The sequence below is a fragment of the Rutidosis leptorrhynchoides genome, chromosome 4, assembly GCF_046630445.1.
Source record: "Rutidosis leptorrhynchoides isolate AG116_Rl617_1_P2 chromosome 4, CSIRO_AGI_Rlap_v1, whole genome shotgun sequence".
Lineage (NCBI taxonomy): Eukaryota > Viridiplantae > Streptophyta > Magnoliopsida > Asterales > Asteraceae > Rutidosis > Rutidosis leptorrhynchoides.
The window spans coordinates 334117161-334122500 of NC_092336.1; positions in this window are offsets into that span (position 1 = coordinate 334117161).

Sequence of the window (5340 nt, forward strand, 5' to 3'; positions counted from 1 at the left end):
CTAAACTACTATTGTTATACATTAATGGCTAGTTGTGTGATGTTGTTACCTTCGATCACCATATCTAAAATCGACAACCACTATGCAATTCAAGCCAAACACTAGACCTCCCTTTATTCTATCTTCTGTTGATTCGATCAACCTCACCTTAAACAATAAACGTTTCTATTTTCTTCTTGCTCGACAACCCAATTCAAACCGTGAACCACCATGAGACCCAAACAGCCACCACCTCAAGCCTTCTTCACCTTCAACAATCATCTTGAACCACCATGAAACACCACCATTGACAACCATCATAACAGTGAAACCTCTCAATCTCTCTCTTCTCTCTCTAACCTCGTCCGCCATCACAACCACCACATGATTACTGCTACGTTGCTGTCTTGTTCTACTTCTGTTTTGATCAAAAACCTGCACCGCTGCTATTCCTGTCTCTATCACGAACCAACCCACACACACCCTACTGCATCTATTAATCCTGTCTTTCTGTTTCAAACCACACCCATCGAAACTCATATATTCTTTCTCTGTCCGAATAACTCCACAAAAACCATGGAAGATAGCTACATCGTTTATAATTTTCTATTTTTCTATTCGAACACCAAAGGATATTATTACACGTTCTTCCTGTTATAAGTACGATGATGAGCTGTTAAGATGTAAAATTAATGGTGAAGATGATGATGGAATCGTGGAAAAGAAGATGAATAGTAAACATGAAAAATGAGAACGATGATGATGAAGATCGAACTATTCTAGTCCTCCTTCTGTAGAACCCTAAAACCCCACACGTTTTATCCTCTTTGTCTTGTGGCCGACAATCCATGAATCAAATAACCCCACTTTTAAATTTAATAAAGGATTAAGGTTTATATCGTTATATTTTTACAGTCGATTATTAACCTTAATTGGGCCGTGATTTTTGGTGTTATTGGACTAGTAGGGTGGATTTCTAATTAGATTTGGATGGGCCAAGCCTTGTTTGGTTAACGGACTAGAAACAGGAAACCAAATCTATGGGTATAAGGAAGAAGACGGACATATAGATTATAAGGATATAATCCGTTAATTAAAACAGAAAAGACATAGCGGAGCAGTGGTTAGTAGGGTGTGTGTTTAATCAAGAGGTCACGGGTTCAAATCTGGCAGTGACAATTCTTTTTAGGAAGCTTATTTGATCATTTAAAGTTAAAGGTAGTGTTATTATAGTTATTTTTATCATTGTCATTATTATCATTATAATTAAAATTATGAATTATCATTTTTATTAAAAGTAACATTTTTATTAAAAATTATTATTATTAATTATCATTTATTATTAAATTTAATATTATTATTCAAACTATTATTTTTATTAAATTTATCATTATTATTAGAATTACCATTATTTTTATTTTTATTACAATTATCATTATTTTGGTATTATTATAATTATTATATTAGCAAATAAATAATGTTTTTATAAAACTATATTTATTACATATATCATATTACATACTAATATTTTTAAAACTAAAATTTTATTATTTTTTAAGTTACATATAATATATAAAAATATTTTAATATAATCATATATATAAACTTTAATACATTATATATATTTTTTTAAAACATTTTAATATGAATCTAATATACAAATTAAGTATCTATTTAAAAATACCTAATTAGATGTAACTAAGTTATTTATTACCAAATATTAATATACGAGCTTGTTTAAGTGTTATTATATGAGTTAATATATATACATATAAATGATATAGGTTCATGAATCCGAGACCAACCCTATATTTGTTCAATGACGTCATATGTATTTTTACTACAAAATACAGTATGGTGAGTTTCATTTGCTCTCTTTTTAATTGCTTTTGCAATATATATTTTTGTGCTGAGAATACATGCGCTGCTTTTATAAATGTTTACAAAATAGACACAAGTACTTAAAAATATATTCTACGTTGAATTGTACCACTGGCATATTTCCCTGAGCTTGGTAACTACTATTTACATGGGGTAGTGTAAACGCGAATCCTGTTGATATATCTATCGGGCCTGACAACCCCAACCGGACTGGACGACCAGTATTCAATGGTTGCACAGTACTTCGTTTTGGTGACTACACTTGGTACGGTGTAGTGAGATTTCATAATAAAGGGAATATGCGACGTTGATTAAATGTTAAGTATGGTTACCAAGTGCTCAACCACTTAGAATATTTTTATTAAATCGTTTGTGTATAAGAAATCTTGTGGTCTATTAAGGCATAGAAATGATTGTTATGATAAACCTATGAACTCACCAACCTTTTGGTTGACACTTTAAAGCATGTTTATTCTCAGGTACGAATTAAGTCTTCCGCTGTGCAATTGCTTAATTTAAGGACATTACTTGGAGTCGATCATCGCAATGGGACCAAATGTTTATGACTTCGTCCAGGTGGATAAGGACGGGTCTTTACAGGTGAACATATACATATATCTGTGGATGTAAGTAGAATAGTTACTAATTATTGAATCAGAATTGAAGAATGTACAATGTAACATATTAATGTGAAATATAAATATTTCTCGGGTATTACCTATCCGTTAAAATATTTTCACAATTAACAGTTTGTACAAAAGAGTTTTTAATTACAATCTTTATGAAGATATATATTCATATATATATTCTTCAGATGTAATCATGGATTTAATGAGTTAATATAATATTAAACTCATTTGATTTGCGGTTGAAACGAGAGTAAATAATCTCCAAAACCTTAGAGATTTCATAATTGTTGCGAAATATTTCGCTAATGAAGTTATGAATCAATGCTTCATTGTTCATTGTTATTGATATACCTTGGTATATGATGTTGGTGCTCGTGAAATCCTTGTGAAAATCACAAGACATGAATAATGTTTTCTAGAAAGCTTCGAGTACATTGAAAATGAAAGTATACAATCAACATGTATTTAAATAATGAACTTGGTTTATTATGAAATGGAGTTTATTGTGTTGAAGCAGTGATTAACGATTGTTAAGTCATTAACAAAGGATGTACATCATAGCATATTAGTGATATGAATTAATCAAGTAGTACATACTAGTTAAGATTCACAAGTAATAGCTTAGTACGAAAAGATTTATTATTGTTTCAAACCATATATATATATATATATATATATATATATATATATATATATATATATATATATATATATATATATATATATATATATATATATATATATATAAAGTATACATATATAATTCTTCAGGAAGAATGAGTTAATACATCTTAACTCATTATTACTAATATTCCTTGGTATCTATGGGGAGTATGATGTTGATATCTGAGGTACCGAGTGCGATGTTGAGGCGTGGGATGCGGATGTTGTTGTTGGTGGTGCTGGTACTTACAGTGCTTATGGTGTTGGTGATGTTGGTGCTGGTTATGCTGCTGATGCTGTTGATGCTCTCAGATTTTACACCATATTCTCCAGAGCCACTACTCGAGCGCGAAGCTCGTTGACTTCTTCTATTATTCCGGGATGATTGGCGGTTCGGACAAGAGGATGAATAAGATCTAGAATTCTAGATATTATATACTCGTGGCGAGCTGTTCTGGAAATGAGGGTGAAAATGGTATTTCGGATTGGTTCGCCAGTAAGTGCTTCAGGTTCTTCACCAATAGGGCAATGTGGTGGGTGAAAAGGATCACCTTCTTCACTTCTCTATTGATTAAGTAGACTACGAACCTATCCTCAATTCATCCAAAATAGATGATGGCTAATTGGTTGGTTCATTCTGGTTACGCTGCCATTGGAGCTCGAGGAGTTTGAGGAATCAAGTGAAAAATCCATATTATGTGATCGGGTAAGGGGTTCGATATGAGATGAGAGTTGAATACTGAATGATGTATTTGTCTCCTTGAATACGTACATATAGTAAAAAGATTTCCGTAGTTTACGGAGGAAATTTAGGAAAAGTGTCAGACAAAGTCTATTGGGATTGATATGATAAGATATGATTTGTCTATACTCCATTTATGCAATAATTGCAGTATGACGTGTCGAGAAAAAAATGATAAGTATGTAATCAGATAATCTTTTGATTAAAGACTTTCAATTAGTAATGGCCTATTCAGGTCTAGGGGATTGAGCTATAGGATCCTTTAAATCGGTAATACAAACCCTTCCATTCTAGAGTTTCGTAGATGCCATCCGTCAAGAAAGTTCAATGATCAAAAATAACGAGAAAGCAAAGATTTTGAAAGTAATGAATATGAATAGTAGAGATTTCAAGAATCATGGTTAACATTTCATGTTATACATATGTAATACACAAAACCATGATAGATGACAAAGGAATGTCAAGAATTTCAGAAATCTTGGTGTCGCATTTAAATGTGGTGGCATAATTGCATAGTACTTAGGAAAGTGAGCAGAGTTCTTAGATTGGCTTGACATTCTAAGGAAAATTAAAGAATTTAATAAGCATAGTTTCTAAGACATAGTGTAGCATTTAACAATTAAAAGCAACAATTAAAGGCACTATGGTCAAGGAAAGTTGTAGTCCTACATTGCTAAGGTACCTAATTGTATAAGGCACACATAAAATGCAATCCTGATTCGCTACAACAATACTGCTCTGATACCAATTTCTGTCACACCCCCAAATAAGGTCTGGGGTATTTGTGACTAATTATATCAAATTATAGTTGTATAAACGAGAATGACTCTATATGAGACATTTTATTGAGTTTTGCATCGAAAGATAAATAGATTACATTGTATTTAATGAACAACACATTAAATGTCTTTAATTGATATGATATGTAATGAAGAGTCTAAGCATAGCAAGCAATCATCATCAAATTAGGAAATGCAAGTCTTTCAAATTATCCATGAATTACTCGTTGAAATGTTGCTTTCAATTAGCAAATACATAGCGGAAACATTATGTAGGACCTGAGAATAAACATGATTTAAAGTGTCAACACGAGGTTGAGTGAGTTCATAGGTTTGTCATAAACAATGATTTCAGTAATAGATATAGACCACAAGATTTTTATTGATATAAGTAGATCTCGCAGATCAAAAAGTTATGCCAGTTCGTGATATTTAGACTAAACGTTTAAAGTTTGCCCCAATGAAAAGTTGTTCTGTCCTTGTCGGTTTAATTTCATTATTAAGCAATACAAAGACTTAGTCAAATGTATCAGGGACGTTACTCCCGATAGGCCTACCCCCAATAATAAAGAATGTATTCAACGAGCAATTAAAAATATCACTGTAGGGACTTTGCAGGACATAGCCAGGTATAGCATAGTTTAACAGTTGGTACTTGTGTCTAACG